This window comes from Lichenostomus cassidix, unplaced genomic scaffold, assembly GCF_008360975.1.
Source record: "Lichenostomus cassidix isolate B80296 unplaced genomic scaffold, HeHo_3.0 HiC_scaffold_864, whole genome shotgun sequence".
Taxonomy (NCBI): Eukaryota; Metazoa; Chordata; class Aves; order Passeriformes; family Meliphagidae; genus Lichenostomus; species Lichenostomus cassidix.
The window spans coordinates 181,562-198,501 of record NW_028147344.1 but is presented as its reverse complement, the minus strand read 5'-3'; the positions used below and the strand labels follow the sequence as shown (position 1 = coordinate 198,501).

Sequence of the window (16,940 nt, the reverse complement as noted above, 5' to 3'; positions counted from 1 at the left end):
CACAACACCGTAGGAGCGCAGAAGCCTCTGGGCCTCCTCTCTGCACTGCCTCACAATGATGTCGATGGTGCCCTGGACCAGTGGCACTGTGTGTTCCTCAAAGATGTCCTGCAAGCTCTGGGTCATGATCTCCTGGTCTGGCCCATACATACAGAGAGTGTGCAGGATGCAGCTCTGTGAGATCTCTACAAGCCACCACCGCTCCCCGTAGATGGTCTCCATCCTGCTGCACAGCCAAGTCTGCACAGGGTCCAGGAGATCCTTTGTTGAAAGAAAAGCTGTGCCCAGACCTGAGGCAGGACACCGCCGACAGCTCGGGCTGGTGTCTCCTGAGGAGAAGAGGGACGGGGCGGTACAGGGGGATGGGGGCTGTTCCCTGCTGGAGCAGGAAAAGTCAGTTTTGTGCTGGAACAGAGAAGTTTTATCACTGGAAATCAGTGTGATGTGTGGAGGGTTTTACACCAGGTTTGCATCTGAGTTGATGCTAAAGAAATACATAAAGTCCCAATGTACACCTAAGGTTTGCACAGCAGACTTTAGGCTGGCAGCTGAGGGAGCATTAATTAAGTGGCCTTTCCAACCCAAAACCCTGATGATAAATGTTGCTATTTCTGCTCTCATTCGTTATTATAGCGTAACAACATATTTGATGAGATTTTGAAATTGCAGCTCCGAATTGTGGCCAGATTAAGTCAAGTAAGTGGTTGATGTGCATTTATAATTGTGGAGGTCATGATCAGTGCAGCTGCTTCTGATAAACCAAAAAAACTCTTTCAAGATACTTCGTAAGGAAAATATTTTTTCTTTTTCACTCTTCACTTCAAAGCCTTCTCCAGGATGTACATCAAACAGATCATTTAGTTTGTCTTTTCACAATAACAGAGAACTTCCCCTTTAGTCAGCCTGAATTGCATAATTCTCATCTGTGTTAAGGAATTTCATTTTGTCTCTGCTGCAAATAAGAGATTTCTATGCAGCAGGGCTGATAAAGAACAAACCCGAATTAGAAAGAGTGGTATTTGTTTGAGCTCCCATTACTCATCACACACTTTAAACAAACCATACCATCAAGATCAAAGCTAATATGGCTCCTTGTTAAATATTTCTGATGGGTTACACATCCTTGTGTGAAGAAGGAATTAGGATTTAAAGCTGCTATTTATGCTTATATAAGAATTGTGCATGAACATTGCATATTCAAACTGCAAAACAAATATAACCTGTGAAGCACGGAATTGACTCCACAACTCAGATAGTTATGAAGTAGGTATGTGTTTATTCCAGCTGGGGTGCATGGGGGTAGCCCCTCCAAAGACATGCACACCCTCAGCGGCACTTCACTAAGTTTATATTAGGTTACAGATTACATATGCATAAAGTTAGACAAAGCCCCAATACATATTCATTACCTATCCCCGCTTCATATTATAATGAGTTCAAAGTTCATTTAAATATGCTCGCGCAAGCGCAGTGTCTTCAAATTAATTGTGGGGAAGGGTCCCGATGATTAATTATGACGGATTCCCTCCTCTTCATCACGATGAACTGTTCACCCTGTTCCCTTGCGCATGCTCCCTTGGTCCTTGGTCCAAGTCCAAGCCTGAGAACCGACTCGTACCAGTCCTGGGGTCCAAGGGCAGGATGCTCGGTTACACTTGGTGGTTTCTCTCAATTACTTGGCTCTCCTCTCTTATCCTCCCCGATACCAGGTAGGCACAAATTTATCAAGAAAATAATAAATGGATCGCAGCTGGCATATCTTAGTAAATCATTATCCAATCTCTGGCTCTCTGAATCAGTTTAAAAATATTATTATTACTATTATCCAGCTTCTAGCTCTTTTACATTAGTAATTTCTGTTTTACCCTAAATCACCTGTATGGTGTAGAACTGCAATAACACAAAGCCACTTCTCCCTTCAGGTTCACAAGCAGGTTAAGCAATTCTGTGCTTGCAAATCATCTCTTCTGGCATCTGTTGTGGCACTGAACCAGGGAAAGTCACACATAAATACTGTAGGACCGTGAAAATGTCTCCAAACACAAATCTGTCTCTAGGGGAAACAACTTCCAATAATGTAGTGGGCTACCCAGGTTTCTTGTGTTCTCTTTGTCATTATGGGCTTGGAATTGTTATAGATTGAGACTCACAGAACCGATACAGAGTCAAGCCAATTAAGAATTTATAATTTATTAGCAAGTGATAGCAAGGGCGGCCGGGCTCTGCTAGCAGCGCGCAGCGCCCCCACCTCCACCCCCCCCACCCCCCGATCTCACAGTCTTTTTATAGGCCTTATCTTCTGGGTTACGTGTACTCTGCGCTTCTCTATCGCTGAAGGCTGCTTTTGTTCTTCTGCTGAGACAGTATATCTTGCGGAGTGGCAAGGTTACAGATTACTCTCTATTCCCTTCCTGCCAGCAACTTTTTCCCACTGAAAACAACTTTCTCTTTGCTTTAAGCAGTGTTAGCAAGATTTGCAATTTCCTTTTTGTTCAAGAGGCGTTAGCAAGATTTGATTAACAAAACAGTATCTCTTCTATTACAGGAATTAACAGACTCACAGAGGGGATAATGTTGCAAAGGATCTTAAAGGCCTTCTAAAGAGGTCTCCTTACAAGACCTTCTTAAAAACCCCACTGCCATGGTCAGGGACACTTTCAACTAGACCAGTTGATGCCACCCCCCTCAGCCTGTGACCAGGTGGCTCAGACCACTGCAAACACCCAAGGACACCTTTTTCTCTGTTTTACAAGGTGAGATTTCCATAGCTCATATTCACAGATGGCTCCAGTCTCCTGCAGAGGATTGCTGGCTTTGTCACTCTTATCTCCACAAGGCAGCAGAGGGCCAGGTTTGGATGGCTCTCCCAGCTCCCAAGGGGAGGTCCCAGGGACCTGCTACTGCCTTTCCTCCTTCCACTTGCCCTTCCAGGCTCAGTGATTTCCTGCCACTTCCTCCACATCTGTCTGAGACAACCAGAAGAGAGAAGGGGCTGTGGATGCAGCTTCTGGCAAAGAGCTGGGAACTCTTAGCTGAGTCTTGTATTCTCCTGCCACTAAGCTGTCAGGCTGCCTCCACAAAACTCCTCCTGCTTGGAAAGGGGCTGGTGTGAGCAGCAGGAATTGATGCTGGCTGGAACATTTGCAAGAGCTGCACAAAAGAAGCATTTGCTGGAAGGCCACCAGCTGCCCTTTGTCAGCAGCCCAAGGTGGGAAGCTCCCCTCTGCCCGCCATCCCTGCGCAAGGCCAGCCTGGCCTTGTCCAGCACCAAGAACACCTTTCAGCATTGGCTTTGGGGCTGGCCTTGTCCCTCACTCTGGAGAAGCAGGTGGCTGCCAGAACTCACATATCCACAGCTCCTGGCTGGGTTAGCATGTCTTACCCCAGACAGCCCTGGAGACAGCAAGACACAGAGGCTCAATCTGCAAGAAAAGGGGATTTGGTTCCAACTTTCCCCTTGGACCAGCATGCAACAAGCCCACCTGGGCCTCCTTCAGCTCTCTGTGTGGGCTGCCAGTTAGCTTCTGTTAGAGCTTTTACTCTACTTTGCAAAGCAAATAATGGTGCAAATCCAGCTACACCAAAGCAGAAATTTCATTCTAAACACTACAGTGCAACATGACAGAGACACTTTGTATTTGGCCATGCAAGAGAGGATTTAGAAAGCTGAAGCACAGTCACTTCAGTCATTGCAGTTTGGTCAAGAAGACATCAACATTATGAAGTGCCGACTAAAAAGAGTAGATTTTTCAAGTGTTATGTGACTTAAAAAACATCACAAACACAAGACACTGAGTCAGATTTGTTACGCAGCCAAAAAAAGGAGGTTTTCTCTATGTGTGTTTTTTGGATTTTAAATTGCTTCTTATTTTTGGAGCAGACCTGTTAAGACATAAATCCCAAGTGACCAGAATAGGACACAGAAAAAAATATAAGCAATAAGAACCTAATTCAAAATCTTTGAAGTGCCTGTGTTTGACAAACTCTAGGCTAAAATTTCTTCTGCTGTTGTCTCCAAGGAGCCCTCAAGGCTCAATGATGTTATCTTAACTCAGGGTTTTCATTGGTACTGACCTGTATCCTGCCAGAATATTCATAAGTGTTGACTTCCCAGCTCCTGAAGGACCCATAATTGCAACGAGTTCCCCACTGCTGAACTTGCCTGAAATTCCTTTCAAAAGGGTCTTATAACCTGGAAAAAGGAAGAAAAGCTCACTGAACCCTTAGTTCATCTAAGGGAGCAATGAAAGTTCATTTCCACTGAACATTGATGTCAGACAGGGGTTCTTTTAAGGAGGAAGATTTCAAAGGGCACCCCATGACTTTTCTTTTGAATCAAGGAAATTTTTTTTAAATTTTTCTGTTCAGAGAGGAGGTGATAGAAGCATTCCCCGAGTGACTTTGATGCTGAATGTCTCCTTAGGAGGTCTGGGCATGTAGAAGAATAAGCCCCTTGGGGGCTGACCCTGTTGGGACAACCTGCTCCTCACCCCAACCTCACCATGGCTGACATTGCCCACCTGGCACTGACATCCCTGTTCCCTGCATCACAAACTTGTCCCCTGAGCTCTGCAGGTGGCTGTCCCAGCCCATTGCTCCATGTCCCACCTGCTCTCCTCAGGGCTCTGCCTGCACACAGACCCAGGAGAAGTTTTCCTGTTTGTAAGGGAAGAATGGAAAAGCCTGAGCAGGTTTCCTACACAACAAACCCCACTCGGGAACCACATGCTCAGTACAGGCTGCCTCTGATGATGTCAACTTTCTACAAGGGACAATGTGACCAAAAGAATTCTGCTTACAGAATTCTCTGTAAGCAGAATTCTCTGTATCTTGAAGCAGAATTCTCTGTCCCTGTCCTCTCCCTTGATCTCAGCTGCAGATGGAAGTTGATGGTGCCATTCTCACCTTTAACCTGTCTTTTGAATACAAACAGATGTACCCAGCTGTGTTAAGCAGGTGTTGCTCAATGTTTATGCAAAGCTTTTGTGTTCCCAATGGAATCACAGAGATCATTGTGACACTTTGGGGCCACATGGAACCACAGAGACCAAATTGACACTGCAGGGCCTCACAGATGAAGGGAGACCATTGTGACTCTGTGGCACCTCATGGAACCAAGGGGTCATTGTGACACAGTGGGGCCTCCAGGAGTGCATTGTGACACTACAGAACCTCATGGAATGAAGGGGACACTGTGACACTGTGGGGCCTTGTTGGAACTCAGGAGGCCATTGCTGACAGAACGGAAGCTCATGGAATGGGGAGAGCCAGGCCCAAGGGACATGGCTGCAATGGTGATGGCTGTGAGGTCACTGCCACTGCAGCAGCCTGCTTGGCCCTCAGCTGACATTCTGGCCACGAGTGTTGTGAGGTCACCCAGCACATCAGAGAACCAACACAACAGGAATTCCATCCTTGGGGAGGAGAGTGGTTTCACTATGTCAGGTTGCACAAAACTCCTGTCCTGGGACAATTCCTGGGATGGGGCAGCAACTTCAATGGAAAAACACTTGCAGATTTGTGCCAGTCTCATGGTAAAAAGTTCCTTCCTAATAAAAAATGCAAATCCACTCTCATTTAATTTAAAGATATTGACCCTTCTTCTGTCACTGCATTCATTTGGGAAAAAATAACACTCCATTTTCCTTGCATTTTGACCAGTATTTTTCCTTTTTCAAAAACCTTGGAGAAGACAAAAAAATCTCCCAAGATGGGGTTTGGAGGCCTCATCACATAAGCAGGCTGTGCAGTTACAGAGTGAGCTGTGTAACATCGAGTGACTGTATGACACCACAGAATGGGCTGTGTGACATCACTGACTGGCTTGTGACACCACAGAGTAGGCTGTTACATCCCAGAGGAGGGTGTGATATGTGAAACCATAGAGTAGTCTGTGGCATGACTGGTTGGTTGTGTGACATCAAACAGCAGGCTGTGACATCATAGTGTGGCTGTATGACCTCACACAGCAGGCTGTGAGGTCGTAGAGTGGACTTGTGACACTACAGGGTGGTTATGTGATATCACAAAGTGGGCTGTGAAATCAGGGAATGGCTGTGTGACATCATAGAGCAGGCTGTGACATCATCGAATGGGCTGTGACACCACAGGGCAGATTTATGTGACCATAGCAAAGGCTGTGTGACATCACAGAGTCACCTGTGAAATCCCAGAGTGGGCTGTGAAAACACAGGGTGGCTGTGTGACATCACAGGGTGGCTGTGTGACATCACTGGGGAGGTCACTCTGTCCCAGCCCCTCCTCACAGTTCCCCCAGACAAGTCCAATGCTGTTCGTGCACAGCAGGGTCCCCTGTCCCCCCAGGTCTCCCCTGCCCCCCAGTGCCACAGCCTCCCCCAGAGGATGTTCCATCAGATCGACCCCAGAGCCTGACACGGGGACAGGGGGGACAGGGCCCTGGGGGGTGGGGCATGGGGACAGGGAGCCCCTAGCAGTGTCCCCGTGTCCCCCAGGGTGAGAGCCTGGCCCAGGGCTCCTTCACCCTCTTATGAATGAGGGCTTGAGAGCACTTATAAAATCCCCAGCAAGGGATTTCAAAAACTAGATTTAATATTAAGCAACAGCAAAATAAAGTTCCTTGGCAAGAGTCACTTTGCTCCTGACTGGACAGTTCAGGCACACCAGGGGGAAAAAGCAACAACAAAAGCAAGCAATTCCAGGCAATCAAACCAGAAATGAACTGAGGACTGTCCCTGTTTGTGTCCGTGTGTGTGTGTGTGTGTGTGTTTAGGTGTATGTGACAAAAGGACAGTGAGGAAAAGGATAAAAGGAATAAGGGCTAATAGTTTAACAGCCTTCAAACTTACCAGGACTTAACTTCTACATGAACCTTAACTTATACCTTAAACTCAACAACTTAGCAAAAGAACAACCCTCAGCAGCATTTCACTTAGCTCATACCTTATGACTGAACCTTACTTACAGGCCTAACTCACTCAGATATCCAAGGCACTTCAACACCTCCCAGAGCAGCATTTCTCCCCCATTTCCAGAACACAGGCACACATGTGTGCACACAGACAGAAAGAGGCAGTGCCAGGGAGCTGTCAGAAATTCCCCTGGAGGCCAGGGAAATGCTCACTGCGGATGCTTTTGCATCTCCCCAGCAGGCGAAGGGTTGTTCCTGGAGGAGTGGGGGGATCGGCCCAGGGTCCCTCGTTGTTCGGGGATGCCCCGAGTGCAGCAAACAGGAGAGTTCCCGGCTCGGAGAGGCCCCACTCAGAGGGAGCTCACTGCTCCAGGAGAGCTCCAAGAGGCTCATTTTGGAGCCCTGTTCATAAGGCCCCAAGAGATGGGCTTTAGTCACAGCAATGTTTCATCCTGGCTGCACTTCACATCAACAGCTTTCTTTGACAGTATGAGAACAGGGATGTTGTGCCATTGAGGGAAGGAAAACAGTTCCCAAGGCTGCTCCTAAAGCAACCAGGAGCTGGTTGGACAGCAGCAGTGCCTGGGAGCAGACAGTGTTTGTGATCAGCTACAGAGGAGCTGAGCCCAGGGGCTGTTGGCCAAGGCTGAAGCCTAATGAGCATTTCTCAGATCGCAGGGCAGCCTGAGAAGGGGAGGGAGGAATGCACCACCCCAGGGCCCCATGGAACGAAGGAGACCATTGTGACACTACTGAGCCTTATGGAATCATGGAGACCACAGTGACATTGCAGGACCCCATGGAACCAAGGGGACCATAGTGACTGTGTGTGGCTCCATGGAACCAAGGGACCATTGTGACACTGCAGGGCCCCATAAAACCAAGGGAACATGGCACAGCTCTGGCTGGTTTAGTCTCCCGGGGGCCACCTGACTGCTCCAGCCGACCTTGACATGTTGAGAGTCACTTCTCATGTGCCACTGAAACACTGGGGCTCTCTGCTTTCCTTCCTCTGGAAAAGAACTGTCCTTCTCCTCCAGGCACCCATGGCCAGAATTGTGATTTCACCACCACATTTCCTTCCACTCAGAGATTGTTCACATAGGAATATTGCCTTGTACTCAGAGTCCACAAACAACTGTAATTTCTTTTGGAGGTCTCATTGAGAGAGTTGTCTGGGGCCTTACACCTGCACTCACCATTCCACAGCCCACATCCCACTGCTCCCAGAAGAGCCACAAGCATCCTGTAAGGCCACAGACCCCCATTCCCGGGCCATGGGAGTCAGGGCTTGGCTGTCCTGCTTGGCACAGCCCAGGCAGGGCTTTCACAGCCACATTCCACAGTTCATTTCCCACCTGGACCCGGTGGTGCCTCTGCATTCTGCTTCCCCAGCCCCAGGGATTCTCTCCTTGTCTGCTCATTCCTCCCACAGTCTCTTGGCAGGGATGGCCTCAGTGGGGACTGCTGACATCCTCAGCAACTTGGAGGTTGCTGCTGAATTTTACTTCTCCAGAGGCCTGTTCAGACTTCAGATCTTCAGGAATTCAGTGCTCGAGGTCTCATTAACATTCAATATACCTCAACAAGGCCTCTGGCAATAATTTGATGTAAGTTTTCCAACCTTCTGTAATCAATTAGGCAGATTTCAAAAGACTATTAAAAGTACATATATTTTTAAAAACAGAGGGAAAAGAATTTTTAGGTCCTGTTTAGGTTTTTTTTCCTGTTAGTACATTAATATGCGCAATTTCCAATTGATATTGAATCCAAGTATCTCCTAATACAGTCTGAATAGATAAGAAATTCCTTGCCTGCTCCTGGCCTTGCTGTCACCCCCGGCAGCAGCTCCGTGGCCCCTTTGTGCCCTGCTGCCCCAGCCATAGTGCCACAGACCCCCTGTGGAGCCCAGGCCAGGAGCATTCCTGGTGGGAACAGCCCCTGTGCCGTGGTGCCCACAGCAGCCCCTGGGGCTCTGTGCCCCCATGGCCTCCCTGCTGGGCAGCCTCTCCAAGCTCCTGCACAGCCTGTGGCACCCGTGGGCCTTCCCAGCCAGCCCTGCCCCAGGCTCTGCCGGGCTCGGGGCCAGCAGAGAGGCCAGGCAGGGCTGACCATTGCTGGGAACAGGCCCTGAGCCCCGCAGCAAGATGGAGCTGGGGCACAGCCAAACTCACCCGCAAACCTGGGCTGAGCAGCCAGGGCTGGCAATGGCTGGGGACAGAGGCTGGGCTGACAAATGTCCTGGGCTCCCTCCCTGCTCTGTCCATGCCACCAAGAGCACAGAGCAGCCTCCTCTTTCAGCCATTTGCCTGTTTTCCAGCCCTTCCCCATGCCCTGGCTCTGCCCCACAAGCCCTGGCCTGAGTCCTTCCCCTGCACGCTCACACAGGCTGAGATGGACACTGATGGTTTTCTCTCCCAGCTTCTCTCAGCCCAGCCCAGCTCCCTCCAAGCTCTCCCAGCTGCCCTGAGCTCTCCGCAGCACCAAGGGCAAACATGGCAGTGCTGATAACCAGGGAGACCACGGCCAGGTGAGGGAGGCATGTGGGAAAGGCTTTGTGCTGTCCCTGCACAGAGGGGATCCTCAGCACAGCCCTGAAGATCTGCACATAGGAGAAAACAATCAACACAAAACAGCCAGAAGTTATACAAGCAGTAATGACCATGAGCCAAAGTTCCCTGAGGCTGGAGTATGAACAGGAGAGCTTGAGGATCTGGGGCACTTCACAGAAGAACTGGCCCAGGGTATTGCCCTGGCACAGGGGCAGGGAAGATGTATTGGCCACGTGCAGCAGAGCAGTGAGAAAGCCACTGGCCCAGGCAGCTGCTGCCATGTGGGCACAAGCTCTGCTGCCCAGGAGGGTCCCACACTGCAGGGGTTTGCAGATGGACACCGAGTGGTCATAGCAAATGATGGTGAGTAGATAATACCCTGCTGAAATGAAAAGAACCAAAAATAAATAGTTGGGCAGCACATCCCACATAGGAGATGTCCCTGGTGTCCCAGAGGGAATTGTGCATGGCTTTGGGGACAGTGGTGCAGATGGAACCAAGGTCAGTGAGGGTCAGGTTGAGCAGGAAGAAGAACATGGGGTGTGCAGGTGGTGGCTGCAGGCTACAGTGCTGATGATGAGGCTGTTGGCCAGGAGGGCAGCCAGGGAGATGCCCAGGAAGAGGCAGAAGTGCAAGAGCTGCAGCTGCCACGTGTCTGCGATGCCGGGAGGAGGAACTGGCTGATGGACCTGCTGTTGGACATTTGCTGTGTCTGGCCATGGGGACCTGTTGATGGAGAAAAGGACAGTGACAAGTCAGGAGAGGCTGCTTTGAGCCAAAGCTGTGCCATTCCCTGCAGACTGTCCCGCTGGGACTCATCCACCCTTGTTCCTTCTCTGGGAAAACCTTCATCCAGGTCCCTGCCTGAGCTCCACTTGTGCTGTCTGAGTGTGCCATGAGCAGCCAGGCCTGTGCGTGGGGCTCTCAAGGAGACATCCCTGCCCTGCAGCCCTGGGTTTGTAGCCATGGGGCAGAGGGAAAAGGCTGAATATTCAGGATTTGTCAGGGGAATCCCTCCTAATGCAGAAAGGCTTGGTAGCATTTTCACTTGCAGTTCCACAGGATAGCAGGAGGGAGTTTTAAGGAATGTTTTCCTACTCACAAATCATTCCTGGTTCTCCAAGGTAAGAAATCCCCAGCATTTCTGCTGTACTCAGAGTTTGACACTGAGAGATGTGAGAGGCAAAGGGATTCTCTGGGCAAGGTGAGGGGCTGGATGGGCTTGTTCCCAACTGCCCTGGGTTTGCACCTTTGGCTGCAATCAGAGCACAATCACACTCCCCTGTCACCTTGGGAAGAAACCAGACCCTGCCGAGACCAGAGGGATTACTGAATGTCTCACCCTCTCCAAAGGGTCTCAGCAAGGTCTCAGCATCCCCTTCTGCCAAGGACACTCACAGTTCCCTTGGCAAACCCAACAGCATTTCCTCACTTGTGGCATCTCTGCACTTCCCCGTGGGACATTCAGGGAACTCTGAGAGGCTCTGGCACAGATTTTCACCCAGGAGGGAAGCTCAGAGCTTAAGGACACAACAAGGAGATCCCCAGGTGTGCTCATGATGGCATCTCAGGGAGGGAGGCTCAGCTCCTTCCCCTTTCCCATGGACTGCTTTACCCACAGCCCCACAGGTGACAGGGAAGTTTGGACACCATGTTCCCATGGACACACTTGCCTGGGAGGAATCGCAAGGGCAGTACCTGCCTCAGCTGCTGCAAACCTCAGAGCCTCCCTGAGAACACCAGATAACAGTGACAGTATCAGAGGAGTGCAGAAACAAGAGAAGATATTGTGGTGCTGTGCCTGAGAGGGCAGGGCAGGGACAGCCTGGCACTCAGGACAGTGTTCCCTGTCCCCAGCTGTGCACGGCACCCCTCACACACCAACAGTGCCCTCCTGCCCACAGCATTGCTCTGTTCAGCTCCCTCTCCTTCCCTCATCATCTCCCTGTGCCTGCACATTTTCCTCCTGAGAGGAGCCTTGTCCCTGTCAGTGCTCACAGAGCCCATCCCACCCTCTGTGCACTCGCCCAGCCCTACAGAAACCTGCCTGTGTGCAGGGCCCTGCCTGGGGGAGGCTCTGTGTGCAGGTGGGCAAGGGCAGCTCGCAAGAGCCTTGCTGGGCCCTGCAAAGGTACTGCTGGTGCTGTCCATAGGCTGAGCAGTGGCTGAAGGCCCTTGAGGAGGCTCCCAGCAGACACACTGAGCACCCAAAGGTACACACCAGGAGTTGCACTAAATGCTCAAACATTACTCCTTTTCTACTTCTCTCATTCCCCAACCTCCCCATCCTACTTCAAGTCGGAAATGGAAGCAGTCTCAGGAAAGCTCCTTATCTTCACAGTAATCCCTTGCTCACCTTCTTTGGGAAGTGTCCTCCAGAGCTGTCCCCAGGCTGACCTGGGGCTGGCAGCAGCCCTGACCCACACAGCACCTCTCAGCAGCAGTTGCCCTGCTCAGGGTCACTTCTTCCCCCAACAGCTTCTGGAAGAACATTGTCTAGTAGAGATTCTGGGCAAGACAGCCTTAGAGGCTCAGGGTGTTTTTCCTGCAGCTCCTTGTAGATCTCCTTTTCCTATGCTGCATCTCCTGCACCACAGAACTCTGCCAGCTGCAGCTTTGGAAATGTCAGCTCAAGGTCTGGATGTTCCCGAACAATTTGCTCGAGGTCCTTGGGGGGTGCATCACATCCATTCTTCTTGTCTTTCCCCTTTGCATGGAGCCAGTGGATCTGCTGGCCCCTGGTCAGGGCCTGGCAGAGAAGGTGGAACCTGGGTCCTGCTGCAGGAGCTGGGGGAGCTCCAGGACTTGCTCTGGCTGCTGGGGCAGCCACAACACAAGCCATTCCCAGCCAGGAGCCGAGGGCTCCGTGTGGCTCTGCAGGACCTTGTCCCTGGGGCTCGTCTGGATCAGCGCGGGCAGCTGGGCTGCACTTGGCTCTGTTTGTGTCCCTGCTTCCCCGGGACAGCAGCTGCCCAGCACCGAGGGGACAGCAATGGCACCGGGGCAGTTTGGGGTGAGGTTCAGTGTCTGCGCCTGGCATGAATCCCAAATCCTTCCCGAAGGAGCAAAGAGTGCTGACAGAGCACAGGATGCTCTGCTGAGCACAGAATGGACCAGGGGTGATGTGAGACAAAGCCGGGATGGGAGTCCAAAGTAACAGGAGGATGAGAAGCAGGAGGAGGAGCCAGCAGGCGAGGAGGAGGAAGGGCAGAGAAGGAGGAAGAGCAGGGGGAGGAGGAGGGATAAAGGAGGGAGGAGCAGGAGGAAGAGGAGGGATAGAGGAACGAGAAGTGAAGCAGGAGGAGATGCCACGTGTGCCTATTGTTTTTTGTGTCCGCAACCCTCGGCCCTGGGAGCATAGCCCCACCCAGGGCATCCCGCGAGTGAGCGGGCAGGGGGAGCTTGGCCCAAGTATCTTGGGCGGTGTGTGGGGTACTTTTTAGGAGGTTGGGGGATTTTTGGACCTTGTAGGACTCCAGCACTGAGCCCCAAATATTTGCATTTGTTGACCGGAGGGGTTTTTTTGGGGGGGAGAGGGGAAGGATGTCTGGATCATGCAGGACTCCAAATGTGAGTCGGAAATGCTCCTTGGAGGGATATTGGGGTGTCCCCTAGATGCGAGTTTTTTGGGTGGTCCCAGTGGCGTCTGCCGCGAAAGATGGGATGGGATGGGATGGGATGGGATGGGATGGGATGGGATGGGGCCCGAGAATGGTGGGATGTGGATTGGGGTGTGGGATGAAGTCTGGGGGAGGGGGATGGGGCCGGGATGGGGCAGCCGAAGATTGGGGGTGATGAAGCCAGGGGCATCCCACTCCTTAGGAGCTTGCGGGGTATCCAACAGCTGTGAGGGAGTTTTGGGGTACCGGTGATCCTTCGGGAGTGGCGCTGGCAGCAGGGGGACACGTGGCTCCGGCACCTCTGGACCCCACCTGCACCCACTTTGCCCCCAGTGCCCCCCAGGAGCGGAATTTCGGGAGGGAGGAGGTGGGGGGCGCCCAGGCTGGGCCTCCCTTGCTGTCCCGGGAACTGGGGGCCGAGTGCAGGGGGAGCCCCGCGGGCATTGCCTGGCCCTGCCCAGGAACGGCTGATGCCACCTGCCCACGCTGCGCACTGCTCCGGACTGGTGCTGCCAGTGCCACGCGGGGTGGAGCTGCATTGGGGACCCCCCAGGGCAGAGCGCTTTGGGCCTCTTTGGGGCTCTGGGAACCTGGAAAACAAGTACTGGGCACGGGAAGAGCGTGTGGGGGCAGCAGGGGCTCTACTGATGGCACTGGTGGCACTGGGAGTTCCCTGACCACAGGTGAGGAGCTCTGGGGTGAGCTGTGGGAGGAGCAGGGGGGTGGGGCTGGTACATGGGAAAGGGAAGAAGCAGGGCTAAAAGATGGGGCGAGACCCCCTCAAACCGAGTGGGAGGGGAGTCGAATCCTGTAAAAATAAATTCTTAGCAAATACATCATAAGTCATCCTTGCTCTTCTTGTGCCGGCTATCCGCGTATTCGGCACCATGATTCAGAGTGAGCCCCTAAATCAGCATATAGCTTTCATACAAAATCAATCCAAAAGCTCTCCACAAGAACCACTTCCACAAATGGGGGCTTTGCTGCACAGCCTGCCCCTCAAAACCCAACACAGGCTCTCCTCCCTCTGGCTCACCTCTCAACAGAAATCAGAGAAGCAGACTGCCTGCTAATGGCTTTTGGGCTTCAAGATGCCAAGGCCAGCCTTTGCAGGGAGCTGCTGGAGCGCGGCGGCACGGCACGGGCTCTTAGCCGGAGAGGGCTGCCTGCCTTGGCTCGCACGGGGGCCCAGTGTCACCCGGCACGGGCAGCTGCAGCACGGTGTGCAGGCCATCGCATCATCCCTGCCGCTTTCCCGCCCCAGGGCCACCCTCGGGCCTGCAGCTCCCGGCCACCCAGCCACCCGCTCCTGCAGCCAAGGGCCAACTGGCAGCCTGGGGCCCGTGCAAGCCGGGGGCCATTGTGACACGGCGGCGGGGCCGCCCGTGCTTTGGCACCCCGTGGCGGGCACCATGGAGACCCCGGTGTGTTGACGCTGTGGAACTCCGTTGGAAGCCAGGCTCCCCCTGTGACACCACGGCACCTCAGGGAAGGAAGCCTGGCGACCGACCGGGTGCTGACTTCAGCTAGGGAAGCTGACGCAAGCAGCCTCACTGGAACCACTGGCAAGCTACGGAAGCTAGTGGAACGCTGACAAGTGCAACTGGTGAAAACCATCCCGGGCCTATGCTTAGGCCTTGCCTCTAGCCTTCCTGAAAATCCCCATACAACCGAGGCGGAGAGCCAACACAAGTCCTCGTGAAACATTCAGTGCACGGCCGGTGCTGCGGGTGAAATGGTGTCTATGACAAGAAAAGTGCCCAGCTGAGAAAGTTGCTTACCTTGCCGAGGTATCGAACAGCTTGCAAGTTCCGCTTTGCACAAGCTGCGGAGATATTCGTCCCGTCCTCCAGATGCACCTGCCCGCCTGGTCCAGGCCCGAGACTGAATCTCTGCCAAACGGAAAAAGAGGGACTTTAGAAACAAAGTCGAAAGGACCATTCCAGGTCCCCGTCAGCCTCGCCAAAGGCAAAGGTACGGACTGAGAAGCCGCCGTTCACAGCTCCACAGGGAAGAAAACCTCTGCTCCTGGAACAACTAGAAGACAAAAACCCATCCAAAACGAGATCACGCCACTTCCCTCGCTCTTTTCGTGCCTCTTATCCGCGCACTTCGGCACCACCATTCAGATCGAGCCCCCAAATCTGCATCTAACTTTCATCCAAAATCTATCCAAAAGCTCTCCACAAGAACCACTTGCACAAATGGGGCCTTTGCTGCACAGCCTGCTCCTCCCAGCTTCCCCTCTGCTCCACGTCGCCCCTCCCAACTCTGGCTGTCTTCCCGGAATGGCAGTGACTGTAGCAAAGGGACACCTTTCCCGTCCTGTTCCCCCCCTCTCCCCCAGTGCGGACATTTCTGGCGCACCTCTCCACAGAAATGGGAGCAGCAGACGGCCTGCCACTGGCTTTGGGCCCCCAAGCTGCCCAAGCCGGCCTTTGCAGGGAGCTGCTGGAGCGCGGCGGCACGGCACGGGCTCTTAGCCGGAGAGGGCTGCCTGCCTTGGCTCGCACGGGGGCCCAGTGTCACCCACCACGGGCAGCTGCAGCACGGTGTGCCGGCCATCGGATCATCCCTGCCGCTTTCCCGCCCCAGGGCCCCCCTCGGGCCTGCAGCTCCCGGCCACCCAGCCACCCGCTCCTGCAGCCAAGGGCCAACTGGCAGCCTGGGGCCCGTGCAAGCCGGGGGCCATTGTGACACGGCGGCGGGGCCGCCCGTGCGTTGGCACCCCGTGGCGGGCACCATGGAGACCCCGGTGTGTTGACGCTGTGGAACTCCGTTGGAAGCCAGGCTCCCCCTGTGACACCACGGCACCTCAGGGAAGGAAGCCTGGCGACCGACTGGGTGCTGACTTCAGCGAGGGAAGCTGACGCAAGCAGCCTCACTGGAACCACTGGCATGCTTCTAAAGCTAGTGGAACGCTGACAAGTGCAACTGGTGAAAACCATCCCAGGCCTATGCTCAGGCCTTGCCTCTAGCCTTCCTGAAAATCCCCATACAACCGAGGCGGAGAGCCAACACAAGTCCTCGTGAAACATTCAGTGCACGGCCGGCGCTGCGGGTGAAATGGTGTCTATGACAAGAAAAGTGCCCAGCTGAGAGAGAAAGTTGCTTACCTTGCCGAGGTATCGAACAGCTTGGAAGTTCCGCTTTGCACAAGCTGCGGAGATATTCGTCCCGTCCTCCAGATGCACCTGCCCGCCTGGTCCAGGCCCGAGACTGAATCTCTGCCAAACGGAAAAAGAGGGACTTTAGAAACAAAGTCGAAAGGACCATTCCAGGTCCCCGTCAGCCTCGCCGAAGGCAAAGGTACGGACAGAGAAGCCGCCCTTCACAGCTCCACGGGGAAGAAAACCTCTGCTCCTGGAACAACTAGAAGACAAAAACCCATCCAAAACGAGATCACGCCACTTCCCTCGCTCTTTTCGTGCCTCTTATCCACGCACTTCGGCACCACCATTCAGATCGAGCCCCCAAATCTGCATCTAACTTTCATCCAAAATCTATCCAAAAGCTCTCCACAAGAACCACTTGCACAAATGGGGCCTTTGCTGCGCAGCCTGCTCCTCCCAGCCCCCCCTGTGCTCCACGTCGCCCCTCCCAACTCTGGCTGTCTTCCCGGAATGGCAGTAACTGTAGCAAAGGGACACCTTTCCCGTCCTGTTCCCCCCCTCTCCCCCAGTGGGGACATTTCTGGCTCACCTCTCCACAGAAATGGGAGCAGCAGACGGCCTGCCACTGGCTTCTGGGCCCCCAAGCTGCCCAAGCCGGCCTTTGCAGGGAGCTGCTGGAGCGCGGCGGCACGGCACGGGCTCTTAGCCGGAGAGGGCTGCCTGCCTTGGCTCGCACGGGGGCCCAGTGTCACCCGGCATGGGCAGC

The 16,940-nt window shown here is 53.3% G+C and overlaps 1 protein-coding gene and 1 long non-coding RNA gene across 2 annotated transcripts in view; one reads left to right on the top strand and one right to left on the bottom strand.

The window, feature by feature from the left end:
- Window positions 1–16,940, top strand: part of LOC146423359 (uncharacterized) — a 97,173-nt gene that overhangs the window by 36,462 nt on the left and 43,771 nt on the right. The gene's annotated exons all lie outside the window — the stretch shown is intronic.
- LOC146423364 (uncharacterized) lies at window positions 2,791–4,303 on the bottom strand. Its single transcript, XR_014847572.1, has 3 exons — window positions 4,075–4,303; window positions 3,347–3,422; window positions 2,791–2,966 (listed from the first exon to the last, which is right to left on the bottom strand). It is a non-coding gene; the product is annotated as an uncharacterized LOC146423364 (long non-coding RNA).